General features: G+C 53.2%; 1 long non-coding RNA gene across 1 annotated transcript; it reads left to right on the top strand.

The window, feature by feature from the left end:
• The first annotated feature begins 15582 nt into the window (after positions 1 to 15582).
• On the top strand, positions 15583 to 22107 carry LOC129682728 (uncharacterized). The gene is made up of 3 exons (XR_008721030.1): positions 15583 to 15843; positions 18747 to 20997; positions 21204 to 22107. It is a non-coding gene; the product is annotated as an uncharacterized LOC129682728 (long non-coding RNA).
• Positions 22108 to 23034: the final 927 nt, after the last annotated feature.

Raw genomic sequence — 23034 nt, 5'->3', positions numbered from 1 at the left:
CTGTGAGGTCGCAGGTCTCAGAGCATCGGCCCCTCCAGACTAGGCCTATGCAAGGGGTGGAGGTCTGGCTGTTTAGAGCCTACTCCGTCCTGCTTCCATTGCATCTGCTGTGACTGCATCTAGCAGTGTTGCTGAGCATGCACTGGATCCCAGTCCTCCCGTGAGCCGAGTCTCCACCATCAAGAAAGGCAGTGCGTATGGACATGGTCGGCGAAAATCCAGAGCTTACTGAGTTCGAGGCCCTGCCTGGGACCCCAGGACCCCAAGATCATAATGGGTTATGATGAGTTTGCCAAGAGGTGGCTGTGAATAGCTGTGTCAGCTGAGCCCCTCTGACCCAGGACGTGATCCTGGTAACCCCAGACCTTGCCTCTGTGAGCCGTCAGTTCCACAGGCACCTGCCCTGGGAAAGGAGAGGTACCGGCGCAGATGCTGCCTTCTCACTGACACACAGGGAGTCAGGGGCTCTGAGGTAACACTGCCCACCCGGGGACTCACAGCCAGGGGTAGAACAGGCTAGGCCGACCAGCCCGGATCCCATGCACCCATCCAAGCCCTGCTGTGGGCAATCGTGAGCCCCCACAGACCTGGGTGTTCTCTGTCCAGGTCTGTGTCTCATTTTGGCGGCTGTGTGCTCTGTATCACTCGCAAGCCAAGAGCAGAAAAGTCAGGACCTGGAAGAACACGCACCCCAGAACCCACCTGGGCACCTGCACCATTGGGGATGAGGGGTTTCCCTAAAGACCAGCACCGAGGCTTCTCCTCTGCCTGGGTACACATGGGCGCATGTGTGATGTCCATGTGGTACATATGAGCATGTGTGTGCACACACAGACCAGCTCTGTCTCTCTCACACACACACACATGCAGATACACAGAGACACACTCATACATGGGCCCCTCACACAGATACTCACAGACACACAAATATACACACACACAGATACACACATAAAGACGCTCACACACATGACATACAGAGACACACTCACACACACAGAGACACCCTCACACACACACACATAGACACTTACACAGACACTCAAAAACACAGATACACACAGAGACACGTTCATACACACAGACACACACACAGACATACAAACACACATACACACACACACAGACATACAAACACACATACAGATACACACAGACACACACACACACAGAGACATACAAACACACATACAGATACACACAGACACACAGACAGACACACACACACACACACACACACACATACACACACATTCACTCTTCTAGGGAAGAAACACAGGAACCTATTCAGAATCAGAGGCAGACTGAACAGTGACCTTTGGTACACACTGAGAACTTGGGGTTTTCTTTTCTGGCCACCATCCTGTAAGCTTAGAAACAGCAGCAGCTAAAGGAGGACGGTGCCTGAGATGAGCCCTACAGGCCAGATGCAGGAAGGGGTGAAGCAACGCAGCAGTTTGTCCTGTCGCCACCCCGTGACAGTCCCTCTGACCACTGCCCTGAAGCCAAGGGTCAACAACTTGCTGTCCTCCCCAAACGGTCACTACTGTCCAAGGGCGAGAGAAGAGGGAGAGCACAGATCCCTTTGTGCACAAGCGGCTCCACAAGTGGATTTGGGGTGGGCTGAGTAGGCCTGCCGGGCTCACGGGTGTGGAAAGGGACCGCTTTCCCTGTGAGGACACGCACAGCCCCACTGACCCCTCCACAGCCACCACGGCCATCGCCGGCTCTGGGCCCCATGAAGGAAGTGTTCCTGATCCACGGCAGGGACTGGAGAACCTCACCATTCTCAGCAGCTTATCTGACAGTGACCCTCACATCTGGCTGGCCCTCTGGAGCTGACATGGCCCCACTGTACAGCTGAGATCACATCACACTTCCTGAGACCACAGAGGGGTGTGTGGAGGCCACACCCGGCCCATTGGCTTCCCAGCAGTGCTCAGCCACCCCATCTCTGCCCAGGAGACAATCTGGGCTGAAGAGACATCACAAGGAAACCGTGACAGGTCTCCAGGAGCTGAGCTCAGAGCTGGTTCTGCATAAGCTGCCTGGCCCAGCCCCACAAGGCACGATCAGGAGTAACGTGCAGCCATGAGCAGCAAATGCTCGTTCTGTGGGGGATTTGCAGCTGTGCTTGACCAAAAGCTACACAGCTTGTGGTTTCGTGTGGGTAGCTTCTCTCCCTGTCTGGCCTAACAGCAGCCCCAAGTCTGAGGGCCTTTCCTAGCTTACTGGGGGTCAGGGGCCCAGTACAGAGTTGAAGGGTCAAAGGGAATCTTCTCAGAACTCTTAGAACTGACCTGGTAACAAAAGAAAGGCCACCCCATGCTCGAGGAAAATGAAGCCTTGCCTGAGACAACGTTCACCCTAACTGTCTCAGAAACAAAACCCTATACTCGGGACATCCGGCTGTGGCTCATCCCATGTGTGCAGGGAAACCTCGGTGGACCAAGAGACCCCTTGCCCCACGAGCCATGCACACTGTCCACAGACAAGCTGGCCCAAGAGCGTCACACTGAATGACAAGTCGCCTGAGCATCTCTGCCGCCCACCATCATCAGTGGTGTGTCATCCCTGTGAGAACCCTGCAGGCTCCCAGGAGAGCGAGGCAAGAGACTAGGAGACGCACAGTCTTCCCCGGCAGTGTCCATCCGATGGCTAGATGCGCCACAGTGATGTGGGAGCGCTCAGCGTGAAGGGATTCCAAAGTGACAAAGCCTCCTGTGAGGAACACTGTGGTATGGTAAGGTTTGCTTATGTGAGTGCCTGGCCATTAGCATAGGACACTCAGGGCCCTACAGTGTCCAGAAGGGCCACAATTGAGTGTCCTCCTCTGAACTCACATATTCAGTGTGGGGGTGGGGGGTTGTCTTGCCCAAGGGGAGAGTTGAGAAAGACACCAAGGGCAACATGGTAGGACAATTTCACAGACAAGGTGGACCCAGTGGGGTTGAGTGTTTAGGGACTTCTGGCCTGTCACAGCAGGGTTCCTGCTAAGGCTGCATCGTGTCTCTGGAGACCCTAGCAGTCCACGGGACCTACTTAGATCTGGGCAAAGAGGTAGAAAAGCACCAGGTGCTGCAGAAGGGCAGGGTCACGCTCCCCTGAGCTAGCTCCTCAGGCCATCAAAGCCTCCAGCTCCAATCCCATGAGCAGCTTCCTTTCACCACAGCAGCTTTCTGTTGGGTGAGGGAGAACCAGAGCCTACCATGTTTCCAGCTCTCCTCACTGGCCCCTCTAACAATGTGGACAGAGAGCAGTGACCTGCAACTGCCATCCTGCCAGCCAGAAGCAAGGGCTCCCAGGGTGCTTTCTCCTGAAGAAAATGGCAGGGCCAAACACAGGGCACCCCTCCCCAAAGGTATGTTAAGCTTCGCTAGCCTGCTGAAAGCAGGGTTTAACACCCACTGATCACTAACTCAGTTTGACCTGTGTAATACGTGTGGCCACACTTCAGGCTGATAATATGCAGCCACCAAGGCTCTGAGGACACAGTGTCCAGCTGGCCACATGGCATCAAACTCTGGACATTATAGAGATGACCCAAGGGGGTCTTACGGTATGCTGTCTCTCATTGGTTTGCCCACCCCTGTCGGCCCTGCTGGGCCTTGCTGACATGGCTTTAGGCTCACTACCTGGTGATCCAGTTATTAATTGAGCCCATGGAACATGTGCCTGTTACAGCACTTGATCTAATTCTCACAGAGTCCGCGAGACACACAGCATTGCTACATCGAGGACATGAAGCCTAGAGAGTGGGTGACGGACTTAAAGCCACGCGTTTACTTGTAGCTAGCCGAGGAACTACTAAGTGTTCACTCTAAGGCACCAACTTTACCCACATCCACAGGGGCAACATTTTCACAGGAGGCGTCTACTCCTGGCCCTACCCTAGGGACGGAGTGGGTGGATGAATGTGTGGGTGAGTGAATGGGTGGTGGACGGACAGATAGATGGATGAATGAGTACATGGATGTGTGAACAGATGGATAAGAAATACGTGAATGCTAGATGGGCAGATGAGCGGGTTGGTGAGCGGGCGAAGGAATGGTTTGGTTAACTGATGACGGATGGGTGGATAAATGGATGGGTGAGTGGATGGATGGGTGAGTAGATGGGAGGAAAGATGAGTGAAGGGATGGCTAGGGATGATGGGTGGGTAGACAAGTGGAAAAGTGGATGGACTCAAGTGGATGGATCAGTGAATGTGCAGACAAGCTGATGCTGAATGTGTGGGCAGACGAATGAATGGACAAATTATAGTATGGATGACTCTAAAGATGGATGGATACGGATGAGGGAAGCCCCAGAGAGCAGGTCATTGCTTTGTTTTTGAGACTAGGACTCTCTATATCCCCGGCTGGCCATGAACTTACTCTGTAGCACAGCCTGGCCTGGAAGCCACAGGCTTCTTGCCCCTGCCCCCGAAGTGCTGGGACTATAGGTGTGCCACCACATCCAGCTGTTGGAGAACGCTCTCAGTGCAGGTGGTGAACGTGGGGACCCTGCCTTTCCTTCCTGAAAACGGAAGCTCACTGATATGAGTCAGCCGCCTTTCCTCCACTCTGATTGGTTAAACTAGAAAGATATTTCTTTCCCACAGCCCCCTCCTCTTGAAAGCAGGCCAGGTTTCTCTGGTGTCCCTTCAAAGCAAACCCTTTCCCCTCCTTCCACTCAGGTGTGGTGGTGGCCTGCCTGGTCTAACACACCATGGTCATGCTTGCGGCCTGCCTGGTGTAACATCCACGGTCATGCTTGCGGCCTGCCTGGCTCTGAGATGCTGCCTCCTTCCAACCTGTATTTTCTTGAAGAAAAGGAAGAACTTGGCCCCTGACTTTCATCTCCTTTTCGTCCTCAGAGACAAGTGGAGAAAAGGGTTGCAAATGATTTCCTCAGAAAACCCAGCAAAGTTCTCCTGCCTGGAGGCCTACACCTCACAGGAGTTGCGCATATCACTGAGTAGACAGAAAAGGGCAGATTGTGCTTGGACTGCCGGAGCCGCTGAGGGGAGCAGAGTGAGATGTCATTCTCAGGGGGCAATGAGAGGTTCTTAAGCCTTGGGGGGGGGGGATTCTCCACAGCCATGGTGACAGACACTTCCTCCAGAGGACTGTGGGGCCCCACCGGAGTTTCCTGAAAACTCATTCCCCAAAGTGGGTTTTAGGAAGGGATACCCAGGAGCTGATCAGCTCCCATCTGCCTGGTCCTCTGTCTTTGAAACACCCTGTGCTACAGTGATTGCCCCAGCCCTCAGCCTTGGAAACTCTCACGGGCAACCTGGTAAGAGGCTGGGCATCCCTCCCCTGACAGGCCACCAGGGCCCTGCCTCATCTGTAGCTTGTCAACATTCTTCCGGAGCCAGGACTGGCCCCAGCAGCTGTTAGCACAGCAGATTAATAGAGCCGAGGAATGCCGGCACTGCAAACATGCTAAATGTTAATACTAATCAATCGCCGTTTACACCCGCAGCCCTGCCCGCGGGGATGGTCCCCATCTGCAGGGCTGAGGTAACCAAATTGCCATTAGGGCTTGGGGGAGCCTGGGTGGGTTTGTGCTAGTGCTGGCTGACCTGAATCTGGCCCGGGCCTCTCTGAGATATTTCTTCAAAGACAGGGTGTACGGAAACATCCCGGCCAGGAGCTTGGGCTGCCCGCCTGGTTTCTCCAGCCTGGCGTAAGTCAACATGTGACCTGGTCATATCACAGAAGACCTAGACCTAGACAAAGACTTAGTCTTTGTCACAGTTATGACAGGAAGCAGGGACCCAACCCTCAGAACTGCCTCCTCTTTGCAGAGAACAGGGCTAGACCCACCCAGTAGAGGCAGCTCCAGGCCTGCCCCTGGTGGGGCCTGCATTAGCCTGGTAGGTGGGTCTCCTGCCACCCACGTACAATAAGGGCTGGCTCCCTCATGTCCTCATGTCCAAATGCCTCAGAATGAGGCTTTACTTAGAAATAAATTCTTTGTAAATGTGTGGACTTAAGATGTGACATCAGGATGGACTCCAGCCCAAAGTGAGTGCTGCCACACTGGGAATGCAGACTCCCAGCCTCCATCACCCAGTTCATGACAGCTTATTCCAGTGCTGCCACACTTGCAAGCCCTTCCTATCCAACCCATTTCACGACGAAGAAGCCAACAAGCTGAGTATGAAGAGCCACCTCTAGGACCCCTCTTCAGACGGCTGAGCCCCAGCAGCCCATGCTAACTAGGGAATCCTGTGGACCACCTCTCCTAGATTCTCAGCCACCTGCTGGCCAGGGTCAAACCCCAGCCTACCTCAAAGTACTCACATGCCTTTGGGCTCAAAGATAACCAGATCCACCCAGAAGCGAAGGCATATTAAACAGCCAGGCCCAGGCATACTAAGAAGCCAGGCCGTTCCTGCCCCACACCCCTCCCACGCAGCCCAGGGCCAGCCTCCTGAATCCAGCCCTTCCTGAGGGCCGTGGAAGGCTCTGGCCCTGGCCACCTGGCCCCACTTAAGGCTGATGCATTATTCCAGGACGATTATTTGTCCTGCAATGCTCTGGGGACACTGAGCTCTGCGGCAAACCCGCATCTTCCATTTCCTGGCCGCCTCCATCGCCCGGGGCAGGCACTGAATGGCTGTGATGCCTCTGTAATTTTTATCAAGGCTTGTTCCTGGTAAAAAGCCTCTTTGTTTCAGAGAGATGTGATTTGGCCTTTTTCTTCCTCTCCTTTATTCCTTGGTTAATATACCACTTCCCCGAGCCCCGGGGGCAGCGAGGTAGCCCACGGATCGCTCAAATCTCAGTGTTTTTCTTCTAAATCACAGCAAGGCTCCCTGGCCCTGCTGAGCCCAGTCTGAGTTGGCGGGCTGAGCGGGTGCCCTCCTTAACCCTTTGCCTCCTGAATGGGCAACATGTAGCCACCTCAAATTTCAGGGTGGGAGTGTTGGCTGCAGACACCAGCTCTGAAACCACAGACCCGGCAGTGAGACAGGGTCTCCACAAACAACCGACGTGGGGCTGGAGTGGGGCTCAGGGGTTCGGAACCAGTCTGACGTAAGCAAGGCCAGGCCCCGGTTCCTATACCCAGCAATGAAGAAATTTCAATTAAATGGCAGCAGAGTACACATCACATAAACCCACCATCTTAGCCATTTTTAGCGGTGAGTTAGGGGTATTACGGGCACACACTGTGTAACACAATGTACTCACGGGTCCTTCTTTTGACCCCTCCCCGTGTTGGAGCTGAAACATTAAGTACAATCCGCCTACTTACCCTCCGGTTCTGAGCAGCCACCTTTCCACTGTCTCTTCTGATGAATCAGACTCCTCTAGGGACCAGATGCTGGTGGACTCGCACAGGACTCGGCCTTTGCTGATGGCCTCATCTCACCTGTCTTCACGGTGTCCCCCCCTCTGCAGGGTACAAAGGAAACTAACTTCCTTTCTGTGAGTAGACCGTGCTTTCCTCGCAGACACTCAGCTTCCACCCTTTGGCTAGTGTGAACAGTGCAACAGTGAATGTAGGTGTGCAAACACCTCTGAACCCATGGTGTATCTTTGAATACTTGGAACAGGGTTTAACAAGCTGTTCCCCCAGAGTGAAGCCTGCTTCCGGCCAATAGCTGCCGCTCTCTAGAGGCAATGAGATGCCCACCTCAACACCTTCCCCTAGACTGAGTGTCTCCCCCCTCCACAGTTAGTCTGATTTGTCCACGTGGCCACCTAGGGCGAGTGGCCCGGGTGACTGACGTATGTAATGGCCCCCGATTCTGATGCACCGTGGCCCCAGGTCAGGATGGCGAGTGGGGCGTCCAGAGAAGCACCAGGGAGCCGAGCTCTGTCTCTTAGGTAAGTGGCTGTTTGGGGGTTTTATGCTTAGAAGATTTCTAATCGCTCACGGTTGGGGGAAAGCTTCAGTCCTCCTGGAGTCATTCGGCTCCTCCGGAGTGCTAAGCTAGGCTTGCTTAGGCCAGCGCCCTCCCCCACATCACAAAGCATTCAGAGCCATTGGAGGACCTAAGGCTTGCCTTGTCTACAGCCAAGGCCTCGGAGTCCCAGAGTCTCTCAGTAGCCAACCAGAGCCCAGGATAAACCTGGCCTACTCAGCCTAAAGAGGCCTCAGGAGAAGACTCAGGCATGGCCTCCATACTGTCTACACACTCATGGTGAAACTCTTGGCAGATGGCCCAGGCAGGGATGTCACCTTTCCAAGCGGTCCACACCTGCCCGCTGCAGGGTCCCAGAGAAGGCTCTGGGCCACTGGGTGGGCCGCTGTGCCTGGCCAGGGTGAGCTAAACCGCTCTCCTGATGTCTGCTCTCTGCTTTGGTTCCCTTGTGCCTCTGCCCCCGGCAGCACGGTAGAGGAGCAAGGGGTTAAATGTGAGCAAACGCTGCGACAACTGTCACCAAACTATTTATAGACACATTTATCTCTGTAGCTCCTACCAGCCAGCCCATGGCTGCCATTCACAGGCCAGAGTAAGGTTGCAAGTAAACCCATATGCCTCAAGAAAATGAGGGTGAGGAAGCATGCCGGGAGGGCCTGCCCTCTGCCCGGAAGGCTGGCTTCTGGGAACTTGCCATTTTCCCAAGCTGCTCTCAGGGATACGGTGAACCCACCCGGCTCTCTTGATAGGGTGGGAAGTGGGAGGATATGTGGTTTGATTGGCACCGTGAGGCAGGGGGTGAGAGGTGGTACTGGATTCTGTGCCTGTTCCCCTGTGGCCTTGACTGTAGACACGGCCTCGGTCCTCCAATAGCTGTGAATGTTTGGAGGTCAACATTAGGGAGGGGCACGGGTCAGCACGTTCACGGCCTCCAGCCTCAGTGTTGGGGTGCCACTGGCACGGCTCTGCTCTGTGTTGGACCTGGGTCCTCTGCCTCCTTCTTAGATTCTCCTAGGCTCCGCCTCTTCTGGGCACTATGGCCCCTGGCTCTGTGCCTTGTCCTGGCCTCCCACCAAATCAGGGGTAAAGAGCTACAGATGCTGAGCCCCTCTGCCACCAGGGCTGGGGCAGGGGGCGCCACAAAGCTTTGTGGGAGGATAGTGCCATCTTGTGACCTGGCTCCTGGGGGCCAGGCAGAGAGCGTGGGGAGACTGCACTTCCCGGGGACACCTGCTTTCTGTTGTTTTGTTTTCTTTTTCCTGTTCTGCCTAATGCTGTCCAGGGGTGTTCACAGGGATGAGAGGTCATTCTGAGAGCACCCTCCCCTCCTCAGTCCAGAGCCCCCTCCCTCTGGGACTGGGGGTGACACCCTCGGCTCCCCACCCCCCGAGGAGCCGCTACCTCCTCCCTCCCTTCCAGAAGGCTGCAGGTGAGAGGTCGTCCTGGCCCTCTGGCCCGGTCTCCCTAATAAAGACGCTTATAGCTTTAACCATCAAATAAAGTGCCTAACTCCACCTTGTTCTTCTCCCCTGTCCAGCCACTCTGCAGCTTCATTTAGCAGGCCAGTGGTGAGGGGGAGAGAGAAGGAAAAAGAAAGAAAAAAATTCATTAATTTTTATTAACAGGGAGAGCCATTTGTTCCCTGTGACAATATTTGACTTGTCGAAATGATTTTCACCTCTGCCACGAGGTGCGCGCTCCCCACATACATCACCCGATTACTCGGAGCGCGCCGGCCGCAGTCATTAGGCAGTGAATTAACGGCAGTCCCCACCACTATTAATCACCCTGACAAAGGCGTTAGCTCGCCGCTGACCCGAACACGGCCCACGGACACAGCAGCCGGGGAGAAGGCCGCAAGCTGGGGGAGGTGACAGTACTGGGGGGGGGGGCTTTCCCTGAATGCCCCTTGAGGTCCTGACAAGGTAAGCAGGACAGCCCCCAAGCTGTCCTGTGGTGGACAGTGATGGGCAGCAGGGTGGCAGGGCCGCAGGGCAGCAGGGTTCCAGGTGCTTCCCTGTGTCCCTCCCTGCCCAGCGCCACAGTGACCTACCCTCACTCCTCACCGCCCAGCCTGGGAGTACTACCTGGGAGCACTGCCATTAGCATCCCAGTTTACATTTCATAAACTAGACAGAGAGACCAGGACCTGCCCAAGGTGGTGGACCCTCGAGGAGCATTCCCAGAGTGCTGATCCAGGCCCAGTGACTGCAATATCCCCCCAATCTTGGCTCTAACATGTCCCACTCTCAGCCTTGAAGGGAGGTGCCAGGGAGCTGGGGTGTGTCTGCCACTCTGATGGGCTTCAAGAGAGGGCATGCCAACCCTACACAGAACGGCAGAGCCCCAGGGTCAAGAGTCTCAGGAATTGTTCTTGTGGAGTTTGATGTCTAAGCTCCAATCAGTGGTTTTTATGGCAAAAAGGGAGCTTTCTTCACGTGCATGTTGGACACTGTACTGGGCAGGCTCAGTCACAGAGGCTCCAACAGGAAAGTCCCCAGAGGCTGGCCCAAGACACCCCTCCTCCAAAGAAGACCCTGAGGGCTGTGCATCTCTGCCATTTCTTGGGATTCGGTCTTGCAAGATCTTACTTCTTGAGGGTCACAAGTCCAGGGCTGTAGCCCCCACGCCACCTATTGCCTCCAAATTCGTCCCCTGGGTGTGGCTGGAGCTCGCCTGCACAGGGAGCCCTGAGAGCAGGACCCACCAGCTCTGGCTGGAGACGCCAACCTGGCTGGATGGCACCAACATGCTGGGGCCCTCCAGGGCCCAGGGAGCCCTTCTCACAGGCAGGTCAGGTGACTGCGCCCACCAGCGCCACCCTGGCCCCAATCCTGGACGTTTACCATATTTTCCACGTTAACCCGAATAATCAGCTCTACATCCTAAACCAATTTCTCTGAACTAACCCAGGCATCAGATTTGTACCTTAGCCCAGGCTGAACCAGAGTCTGAAGGCCTGAGGAGGTGGGAGGGGATGCTGGTCGCACTCTTCCTTTCTCCCGACTTTTCATTTTTATGCCTCAGCAAACTTCCTAATTTTCCTCATTAGCTACTAATTTACAAGTCTCTTTCCACCTGTCTCTTTCATGGAGGACTTTTAGAAGTAGCCACTTGCTCACTTGTATGATGCTGGTTCTCAGCTTCCAGCAAACAGGGAAATGCCAAGTGGGGACCAGAGACAAGCCCAGAGCCCTACGGAGTGGCAAGGGGGGGGCCCTTCTGCCTGCGGGGGTTCTCGACAGGAGAGTCAGACTATACCAGAATACGAGCATGGCTCCTGTGGCCAGCACTCTGACTGACTCCTCTGCCACCTACCTCTCCCCTTAGTCGGTGGCCTGAATTCAAGTCTCACATCTGGATTCCCAGGGAACTGAGGGCAGCTTTGCACTTAGACACTTGCTGAGTCTGAGGATGGACTTGGCTGGGATCTTCTTCAGAAATTCTCAAATAACTGGTGGGCTTATGCCTCAGCTGAGGTTTTGGCCTTGGACATGACACTCTCGAGCTCAGTGGTGGCAACCTCAGTGTGGGCCAGCATCCACTGTGCCCTTGCTATTAAAGGCACAGTTTGGACTGCACCACGGCTCTCCACAGGAGTCCCTCCAGAGGAGGCAGGAAGAGCAGAACAGAAGTTAGTTTAAGGCCTAAGCACCTTTACTCCAGGATCCAGCTGTAGCTACTTGTCCAAGGGTCCTGAGGTCGCTGGGCCTCCTGGTGTCTATGCAGCAAGACCACCTTGAGACTAAGCAGCTTCCACTTGGGTCAGTGATCTGGCCAGCGCCCAGGATGTGCTGGCATGGGGCGGCTTCACTTCACAGGGGACAATCTTGGGTTTTCTCGAAGAGGCAGAAAGACTGCCTCAGGCTTGGCACTGGCTTCTACCCACCTGTCTCTCCAACCAGCAGAATGTGCCAATAATTGGAGGGGCACATGAGGTTTGTACCCTGTTGTTCAGGAGAATGAGCCAGCAGGACAGGAGCAGGGCATGGATACTGTCCCCTTAATTCTTAATTCTATCCCCTTAATTCTTTCTTTTGAAAAAGAAAACATCTCTTTATTTTAATTACATTAAAAAGTAATTGTGTATCTTTGTTTCTCCACGTATTTATATATGTGTGGTGGCCAGAGGACCTCTTTCAGGAGTTGGTTCTCTTCTTTCATCATGCAGGTCCTAGAGATTGAACTCAGTCATGAGGCTTGGCAATAAGTGCCTTTACCCACTGAGCTATCTTGGGGGCCCTCAGTTCTTTCTTTTAAGGCCTCTAGAGGAGTCTAACCCCAGGGCAGCAGCAGTGGCCAAGAAGTCTCCGATTAATGGGGCCCGAAGCAGCCATGCATAACAGAAGCTGAGTTCTCCAACATCTGAGCTACTCCCTGCGGTGCCTGGGGGCCATTCTGTTTCTAGAATCTTCTATACGTAGACCTTGGAGTGCTGCTCCTAAGACCAACACACCTATCCCACCGTGCCCGCTGGGCCTCCCGGGCACCACTGTCCCCAGCCCAACAGGAAGGCCCACAGCTTCTGAGCAGCGCTCTGGACTGTTTCTCGTCACCTGCTAGCACCAGTTTGATTTTCTCTGCTACTCCAAAGGGGATGGGCAGAGCTCGACCCTCAAATCTGTGGTTTCCCAGCAGTTCATGAATTTCGCTCAAACAGGAAACAAGCGAGTTGACACCCACATGTCAACCCCTGTGTCGTCCAGACCAGGCAGAAAGAGGCTCAGGGCTGGGATGTGTTCACCCAGCCACACCCACAATGACTCCTCCCTGAGCCCCCATTCAACTTGATACGTCCTTAAGCATTTGGCCACATGGTCGGTCATGTCAGAAGGCCCAGACAAAGGAGGCACCCAGAGCCTTTGTTACTGATCCAAATTGTCTGTGTCTGGGTGAGCTGTCAAGCACGAACCAACCAATGGCAGAGGAATGGTGACCACGGTGGGGAAGAACGGAGCAGAGGAGACTCCACCAGGCACCAGCACAGCCAAGGTGGGGGACGAGTCTGCCCGTGAGAGAGTCTGTCTGTTCCTGCCCAGCTCAGCACGTCCTTTAGAAGCTGGGTACCTATCTGAAAGTTGAGGCACACTTGGGGCTCTGCTCTCCACTATAGCACCACCCCCTTATTCAACGCAGCCTCCTCCCCTGATGCAAGCCCTGCCTCATGACCACAACAAAACTGTGACCTCATTCCCTTGTGGGTCAGCTCACCTGACCATGCCTCTTGCAGGCAGCTCGCCTGCCTCAGGCACTTACAGAGCAATCTCTCACGAGGCCAGGCCGAGCGGCCTTCCAGGGACACTTCTCCTGGAGCTTGCTCTGTGGTCAGCAGCGTTTCTGGATTGCTAAGACAGAGCCCAGCTGAAGGGCCTGGCTGCAGCTCCAGTCTGCAGAGTTCAGCCCTTCTCACCCAGCCCAGCCCGGCCTGCGACTCAGAATGCAAGAAACTCACTCCTGCCAGCTGCCAGTCCCTTCCTGCCCCCAGAAGAGTGACATCAATCATGTTTCCAAAAATTAGGAACAAGAGGCAAAACCTTTTAGTCTATAAAACTTTGTCTTCTCAGATTGCCTGCTACATTGTTTGCCAACGTCAGACAACCTAAAATTATTTTAAATATTTTTTTTAAATCTTAGAAAACCATGAAAACAGAATGGGTGTCTTTATCACACATTACACTTTAGCTCTTGGCTGGATGTCTGAACGGGGCATAAATCACACAGTGGAAGTTCACAGGAGACATGGGTCTCGGGTCTACAGGCAAGTGTGATGTCTCAGAAGAAACGGCTGGAGAGGGAAATAGTGGCCAGATGGTCTCTTAGCCACTGTCCCCAGAGGCTACCATGGGAACTCGAGGACTAGGATATTAGTGAACATTTTTGCCCCCTTGTCCTAGTGCTCCCCAAGTTCATGTGTGGCTCTCTGTCCCCAGCTCCATCGGCCACCAGGATGCTGGCAGGACTGAGTTCTTAGCTGAGGGTGGATTCCTAAGGTGAGCCCTCACCCATGTGACGGTGCCATCATACACAGGGAAACAGACCCACACACCAAGGAAGTGCCCCGTGTGAACACAGAGGGAAGTTCAGAGCCTTCTGAGCCACTTGGAAAACCTGCACTTCAGACTCTAGACTCTCCAAAGGATAAACTCCTTCTGCCCGAGATGCCTGGTTTGGGCTCTTTGCTTATCCAGCCCTGGAAAACCAATACACCCACAACCTTGGTAGACAGGGTTTGTGTAAGAACTTTTAACGAGCACTGCTATGCCAGGCATAAGGGGTTCCGGGGCCTGGTGGCTTATGCAAACCCAGCAGGTCTACATGCTGCACCTGGAGACTCCCAGGTGGGAAGAGTGATGTTGAAAGACTCATCGACGGCAGGACCATGTCACAGCTTTCTACACATACCTATTTTCAAGATCTCTGGCTGAGGTGGCCCTTCATCTTCGAACCTTGCTCTCTGACTGCTCACATTCCTTCTCTACAAAGCAGGGATAACAGGAATAAATGAGGAGGCACAGCAGCATTTACCTGAAAGCAAACCTCTCTAACCCAGCGTAGCCACTGCCTTCCACTCAGCTGCCTGGTTGCTGTTGATCCTCAGTGACCTGCTTCCTGAAGACAGTGTCATTTTCCTAACCAGGTCCTCACAAAGCTGAGGAAGGACCACTTAATGAAGACTGGTGCCTGGCAGTGTTCGCAGGCCAATGGCCTGGACCAGAGCAGAAAGGAAAAAAGGAACCTGGCACTGAGCAGGCTGCTAACCACAGAGAATCCTGAGGAGGTCAGAACGGGGAATAAGTGATCGTCCTAGCAGATCCACGGCTACAGAGGCTAAAGGCGGTGACCTTGTGTGATAAGACAATCGCTGGTATAGAGTGCTGACGGCCACAGGACCCACAGGATAGATTCAATGCCACCAAAGAGCGCGCTGACAGGAAGCTGGATCAACATATACTATGTCTAGCATCCTCCCAGAATGCAAACACAAAACCGTTTCTCACATCACAGGCAAGCTTCCCTGAGGTCTCCAGGGGTAACCCTCCTACCCGGCCGGGTTCAGACCCCCTTCCAGCCACAGTCACACTGCACAAAGTGACTTCGCACAAGAAATGAAGAAGGTCCAGGGTGGGCTGGGTTCTCCAGGCCTCAGGGGCACAGAAAGGAAGCAGCTGGCAGACACCCTTCGTGTTCCAGGGGCTCGTGACAAAGTGCCTCCTGAGCCGGCCTGGCCATGTCACTCGGAACACAAAGGGCACTGCCAAGGAAGTGATTTTAAACCTAATTGTTCCCATTTCTTTTGTTAAATGTCTTTAGGGGTGCCTGGAGATCTGCTAGCAGGGAATACAGAAAAAAAAAAAAAAAAAAAAAAAAAACGTGTGAAGGCGCATACCGAGGAACTTGTAAACAAGACTGAGATTCGGCCGCTTCTACCTAAAAACAAGAAGTGCCGCGTGCAAATTTCTACATGTGGGTAAAATCCTTGCACAAATGTCTGATGTGTAGGAAAAATCATCCCTGCTCCCTCCTGGCCTGGGTGAGTTTGCGGCCGGGGGCCATCTTTGGTGACCAGCTTCTCCTGCAGCCGAGCGGGCAGGGGACACTTAATTGTGGAGCCTGTTTGCTGGCAGGAAGCCCTGCCTCGTCCAGCGGGCAGCCAGCATGATAATGAGAGAGTTTCTATGGAAATGAGCTTATAACTATTCATTTCCTCCCCATTCCCGACCCATCCACAAAGGGGGTTTCCAAAAGGACCCCCGTTTTCCTACCCCCAACATCTTCTCACACCATTGCCCGACCCGCTAATCAGCTCGAGGAGAAAGGAAAGAGGAAATGCCGTTCTTTGACAAGATGTGGGAAACCACCTCGATTTGTGCTCCGTGTGGCTGTGACCAGGAAACAAAGAACCCTCGCCGGATCCAGGGGCCAAGTTTCAAGTAAACTTTTCCGGACGCACCAAGCAAGTGTGTTCTTGTGTGTGTTTTCTGGTAAGATCTGAGTGCTCCTTTGCCACTTTTTAAGAACCTCTGAACGCCGCTCTGCTCTGCCAGAACATTCTGTGTCAGTCTCCTTTGCTGGTGTGTGCTCTCACCTGTCAGCTGCTCTCTGGAGCTCTGTGTCTCCAACAGTAAAGACCTGAGGAGGGGGCCTTGTTTTTAGTAATGCAAAGTTCACTCCCTGCCTACCTCTGGGCTTCTCAGGGAGGAGGAAGAACAGCAGGGAGGGGTAGCATTGGGCTGTATTTTCCTGAGCCTTTTATGGTCTCTAGATGGACAGTGGTAGAGCAGGGGAAAGGCTCAGGCCCACAGAGGCTTCTTGACTGACAAGCAGTACCCGCTCAGCCCCTTAGCGAGTCTATGGCCCTGGATCTATGTGTAGGAGCCCTGGCTGCTCTTCTCGGAAGTCCATGTCGGAAGGGAACTCACCTACGCAGTGGGAAGAGCGAACAGGTCGTTCCTCTGGCCTCTGGCTTGCTGTCTCAGGGCAGAGATCATTATCACGGTGGATAATCATTATCATTATCATGCTGCTACAGTTTGATACGAATCTAGGACACTGACAGAGACTCTAGACTTAGGGCCGGTCAAGGGTCCTCCCCGGGAAGGAGGAGTGGGAGGGGCAGCTCTGAAGGTCAGAGAGTTACTGTGACCCCCGCAGTGTCGGGGCTTCTGCGCACAGTAGGCATCACAGCAGTGCCTGGCAAGTTCATAAATGAGGGTAGGAGGCAGGGTAGCAGGGGACATAGCATTCTTGGCCATGCCATCAGGACTGGTTTGCACTGGGCACCTTGCAACCCTGGGAGCCTGGGGGAGCTGAGGTGGCCACACTGCCCCGGAAAAGACTCTGGCAGCCACTGGTTGTGTGTTCTCTCTCTGTACTGCCCAAATGACCTAAGGTCTCACTGCTGTGTCTGGGTGCCAGTGGCCCATTATTCCTTGGTGCCACAGTGTAGCCATGCAGCTGCCCTTGGACAGAACTCCCCAGGCATGATCCTGATGGAGTGTGTCAAGACCCCCACCCCCAGTGGTTGTGATATTGTGAAAGACAGCAGAGAATTGCTGGGCAAGCGTGTCCACATAAGAGTGGGACATTCTGACACTAGGGAAGTGGCCATGGTTACTTCCTGGAGTCCCACGTATCCTGCATTTTGTGTAAGACCTGATTTCTGGTGATCACACCTTTCCCCAGCTGCCTCCCCTGGCAGTGCCTCTCTCTGGTCCTCTGCTGTAGTGAGAAATATGCCAACTGCATGTTCCCATGTGAAATTCTGACTCCAGCACCTTAGAATGTGGTTGTTTGGAAATGGGGTATTTAAAGATCTAGAATGAGGCCAGTAGGATGGGATTTACCCAAAACAACATGTGCCCTTATAAGAAGAGACCAAGATGCAGACATACACAGGGATAGTCCTGTGAAGGCATGGGGGTGGGGGGGGGGATGAGCCATCTACAAGCCAAGGAGAGACGCCTCAGGAGGAGCCAGATCAAAGACCTCAGGCTTCTCAACTCCAGAATTTCTGTGAGCTTAAAGTGCTGTATTCATGTCGCTTACAGCTGCCGAAACAGAGACAAAGCTCTTCCTTCCCACAGCTGTCTCCCCATCTGCCTCCAGGGGCCAAGTCCATATCCTGGCAGGGCCGGGTGGCTGCCCTAACGGCTGCGGCTGCGGGTGGACTAACTCTCTAGCCTTTTTAAAGGAAAACAGTCAACAAGCCCTCAGCTCAGCCCCTTCTCCCTCCATAATGTTGGACCCTCCCTTAGACTCAGTATATACAAATCATAGCTTTCTCCAGGTCTTGTGAGATCAATGTAAAAATACCAATTTTAAAATTCGAAGTGGAAAAATATGTTAAAAAAATAATAATTAAGTGGCTCTAATTTAAATAATCACCCACATATTCAACGCAAGATAAGTTCTAAGGACCCAGTTAGTGCTGATTACCTCTTTGGGAAAACCAGCTCCTTGCAGGAATCTGCAAGCCCTTTTCTGCCCAGGGCCAGCTCTTCTGAGCAGCAAGATCCACCCACAGTCAGTTTACAAGGAGAAAGGGATCAAAGCACTCTCCTCTCAGAGGGGTTGAAGAAGGGCCTGGAACTTGGGGGAAGCACTGCCAGACAGAACACCACAAAGGGAATTAAGAAACGACACAAGTGCCATAAAAAAGTAACATCCAGGCTGTGTTTGGGACATACGTGGACCAAAAGATTATGGGCTGTTTACTGAAATTCGAAGTTGGCTGGGTGTCCTTCGCCAGTGTCTGCCCAGGCTGGCCAAGTTCGCTGGTTTAGAGCCGATTTCAGCCTTGGTGCTGCCATGTCCCACCCGTTGCAGGGAAATTTGTTTACAAGGAACACAAGTCCATCAAGCATATGACAGCTGATGTCCCAGTCAGGGAGCCGGTGTGCTTCTGCAAGACAGGCAAGCTGAAGAGTAAGCCACCATGCTGTCTCAGAAGGAATCATCCTGTGAGTGTGTAAGAGACACAGACACAGACCAAAAAGTGTTTCAGATGTTCTCTCCAGATAATGGGATGTAAGGCTTTAACTTTCAGGACATGCCTATGCTCACTACAGTCAGAATTCATCCGTTATTTCTACAATGTATACTTTTCTATAGTGTATGTTTTTATAATGTGTAAGTTTCATTCATGTCAAAGGAAAGGTGAGAATGGGAACAAAATGAAGTCTTGAAGCTGGGGTAGACCCGCCTACCTCTGGAGTAGTGGGAGGGGGCTACTGGCAGGGCGGGGGTGGGTCCTGGGATAACCTCAGAATTTGGGGCAGCATTGGGTGACCCCAACCAGCCCAGAGACTCTGCTCATCTTGTGTGTGGCCACCCTAACCCTCTCATCTACAATCCCTTTCTATGTCTTGGCCCTTCTTCCCAGCAGCTAGCTCCTGCATCGGTCCATTTGCAAGAAGGAAAATCAGAAGAACCATGCCCCAGCCTCTGAGGGATTAAAGAGTGCCTGAAGCCTGGGAGAAAGAAGTCAGACAGAATGCCACAAGCACAATAAAATGCAGCAGGGGCCCATAACATAGTAACATGCAGGTGGCATTCCAGACATGCATGTACCAAAAGACTATCAGCTGTTTATTGAAATTCAGGTTTGACTGGGCCCCTGCACTTGTCTCTTCTCAGTCTGGCCACCCCAGTGGGCATAGGTTCCCTGCAGGTCAGCCACTGTCCAGTGACTCCTCATCTCTCTCTGTGGGATGGCAGGCGGGTACTGAGGCCTCTCTGTTGGGAAAAGGGGCAGTAACAGCTAGCTCTGAGCCTCCTACCTATTCCCAGCTCTGCCCAGAGGCTTACTGGAACCACCAGGTACTGTGTGCAAGTCCAGTAGGCAGGCCTTATAATCCCTCTGGCTCCCTGCTCCTGACACTTATGGGAACCGCTGGTGTGCTGAAGGCATCTGGTGGCTCCCTAAAAGCTAACGCCCACCCTTGAGCTTTGGAAGCCACATGGTTGATGAGGTGACCCACATAAAACTGATTTTTGTTCCCCTCCCAGTGCAGACACCAAGCCTGCTGTCAGGCTCCGGGTTAGGGTCTGACTTTGAGACAGTGCTGGGAAGAAGCCGCATGCTGGGTCCTTCCCTGGAGCCTGAGCACAGGGCCTCTCTAAACAGGTCTAAAGAAAAACAGTCCTCGGAGCAGAATTATGTTTCCTCTCCCAGTTCCTGTGAGTTGAGACAGAGACAGACAGAGAGGGGCAGGAACTCGACGCACAGCTCAGCTTTCCCCAGCTCACACAATCTCCCCAAACTAGAAAAGCATTTTGTCTATCTTTGGAGGTGCAGATTTCGGTTTGAGCCAAGGCACCTTTTGAATGACAGACACTGACACAATCTAACCTTGAAAACAGAAGCTACAGGCTCTTGGGCAGAATCACCTCCCCCAAAAGTCACCTAAAATCAGTGATAACAAACAAAATTCAAAGGGCCGCAGCCAAACACAGGGCCAGGGCCTGCCTCCCAGGAGCGGCAATGGGCCATCTGTTGCTTGGGGTGGCCGGACCCTCCCTCATTCTATCACAGCTCAAAGTAGGTTATCTAAATAAATGGGAGAAGAAATCAAGGAGATATATTAGCGTGGCGGGGTATTCGTCATCGCCTCTGTCCTTCCTTCCCCAGGAATATCGGTGATGAATTTGCAAATGGCTCTGGATTGTGACAGACCTCTTTTCTCTCTTCATTATTTATCCCTTCTCTGTGCACCTCGATTAGAGGCCACAGTGACAAATGCATGAATAAAAGGCAAAGACAATATTTGAGCAATGTGTTGTAAATCTCCTTCTACGCATTATTAATTTAAAGGAGTCCATTACACCCAACAGCTCTGAAAAGGAAGACGGGGTAATGGAGAATGGCTTCTGCCCGTGGGGGTCAGAGAAAGAAAAAAGCAAGATCAGCCCCTTGAGAAGGGAGGGGGAGTGGCAGGCTGTTCTTTTACCACATCCGAAGCCTTCCGACCACCTTACTTTAGTTACTAAAAGAAAACATTTGCTCCCTCAGACACAGTCTCATTTTGCAAAGTAGGGGACGGGAGTGATGTGAAAGGATCTCGTTTTCTCAGTGACTGCAAAGGCTCTGATGGCAATGGAGATGGGGAACGGTTCTCTCCCTCATCTCCCCCGAGACAGAACCGCCGCTCACATGGGAGAGAACACAGACGACTGGTGAAAGGTGCTGGGCAGAATCAGGAGTATTGCCACAGTGGCTGGACCAAGCAAGTCTGGCTAACAGTGATAACACAGGCATCCCCAGGGCCCAGAGACAGCGCTAATCAGGAGCAGGCACCTCGGCAGCCACCGCCAAACCCTGCAGCCTACATTTTCATTCCTACTATTTTCTTTTCTTTCAAAATCCTCCAAGAAAGGAGTGTGGGCCCCAGATTTCAACACCTGCCTTGGCCGACAAAATGTATCTGCAGGGATCAAGTCGGCTCTGGACTCTCCCTGCAAAGGCATCTCTTCCAGGGACCTTCCTCAGGAGCTCAGTGGGGTTGGCAGCATCTCACAGATTTGGGAGGTGCAGGGAAAGATCTAGACCCCTCCTAAGAGGTCAGGACTATCCAGGAGCCCAAGACCATCGATCGGGCTGGGGAGCGGACCAACGAAAAGCCTCCATCCACTCACAGGTACCAAAGACCTCATCTGGGTCTTTTACTTGTTTTATTTACTACCAGGGCCTAGTTTCCTCTTCTTTTGCCCAGACTTGTTTCCCCTCTGTGAATCATAAAGATTTCCCCAGCAATTCCCATAATGCTGTCTCTGAATGCTAGGTCCCTGGGTGGGCCTCATCTGCAGCCATCCTAACCTGGGCTCTGCTTCCCTTTCTCTTCAGGGTATCAAGGCTCCTTCATCTGCCCATTTTGAAGGGTTCAGAAGACCTGGGGATCCAGTTGAATCCGGGGGCACAGAGGAGTGGAAAGAGGAAGGGCGTCCCTGTGAGCTGCCCAAGTGGACCAGCTCACGGCCCGGAGGCTGAGAGGGGCAGAGGGTGGACCCCGGAGTCAGCGCACCCCACACTCCAGCATCTGTCTCCCTGAAGTTTGAAGCCATTCCTCTGACACTCGTCAACATCCACCAGAAAGTGCACACTCTGTCCCTAAAGCCACCCACCCACCAGATTGACGGGTTGGTATGAACTCCCCCTGCCCAGAGTGCTCATCAGCCCCCACTCCGTGGGAGAGTGCACCAGCCCACAGTGACAGCCCGACAGTCCATTTAGGGGCTCAGTGGTGGACTGTCAGGCAGATCCTAATGATTCATCACCGACCCGGCCCGGTGACAGCCCAGCGGCACACAGAGGCAAACAGTGGTAGGGCCCAGTGGGACCTGCAACTCTAAAATCAGAAACTCACAGACAAAAGGGCTCGGGATGCCGAGGCCGGTGGGAGCGAGAGGAATCCCGAGGCTGGTTTCGTTTTGTATTTCCCTCATCAGCCTAATTGCTTGGGAAGCTGTGGTTTTCTTTGACACGGAGCAAGCAAGGGGAGACTCCCTGGTAACATGCTAAATCAAAAGTTGCCGATGGCGGATGGCGACACAGATATGCACATATTAATTTGAATTTTTAAGACAAGTGCCGCGTGTTATTAATATAATTGCCAGTTGTGGAAACGGTGTATTTATTGCGTTTTCGCTATCGCTTTGCACTCCGTGCTTCTAAATGGTACAAGGGGTATGTTCAGCTGGTGTTTACTGAGCCTCTGACTGTTAATCAGTGTAAATTAAATGTGTACTTGAAACCCTCACTTAAAGCCCAGATAATTATTTTTTGATCCAAACAGGACTGCCTTTTCCGGAAGGGTGAATCGGGGGCTCTCCGGGGACCAAACGATAGCAAGAAAAACCACTGCCAGCTTTGGGGACCAGCCTCCAAAATGACGCCCAGTAACTTTCCCCAACCCATTTTCCTTTTGGCGAAAGACAGGTTGTTTCTACCGAGCCCGCTGCGGCCCAGCCTGGTGGTCAGCCCCGGGCAGTGGAGCCATCGGGAGGAGAAAGATGGGTTGTTTCTACCGAGCCCGCTGCGGCCCAGCCTGGTGGTCAGCCCGGGGCAGTGGAGCCATCGGGAGGGCATGTGTGCAGCTCCTGCCCCGGACAGCCAGTTGTTCACTGGCTGTGAGTCAGCTGCGTGTCTGCTTCAGCCGTACATGGGCCACATTCCCAGGGTTTGTAGCCAGACAGAAAACGACTCAAATTGCATGACACAGACTCAAAACACAGGCTTGCATGCGCTTGTGTGCTTGTGCAGATAAAGACACACCTGTACACATGTGCATAGACCTAGCCCAGGACTCGAGGCCCACCCTGTCCCTTCACAACCCGTGGTCCTCAGCCTTCCCAGATCTCTCCTGGCACCAATCCACCCACTGTCTCCATGCCTCTCCAGCAGTGAGTGGTCTAAGAACACAAAGTAGAGAGAAGGAAGCCTGCAGACGGGAAAGGCAAATAGCAAGAGAGAGGCAAGTTCCAGTGAGGAGCTGGCTCTGGCCTGCTTAGCTCCCTAGATAATTTTCAGACATAGAGGCCCTAAAGGATGGCTTCTGTGGACCTCTTTTCTTTCCCTTCTGAGGACGAGAGAGAGAGAGAGAGAGAGAGAGAGAGAGAGAGAGAGAGAGAACACTATCCCATACCCTAGCATAGGTGAGCTTTTGGACTGAAGAGTT

The sequence above is a fragment of the Psammomys obesus genome, unplaced genomic scaffold, assembly GCF_907164565.1.
Source record: "Psammomys obesus unplaced genomic scaffold, mPsaObe1.curated_primary_1811, whole genome shotgun sequence".
Classification (NCBI taxonomy): domain Eukaryota; kingdom Metazoa; phylum Chordata; class Mammalia; order Rodentia; family Muridae; genus Psammomys; species Psammomys obesus.
The sequence above is the reverse complement of the archived record's forward strand: the minus strand, read 5'-3'. Positions and strand labels throughout refer to the sequence as shown.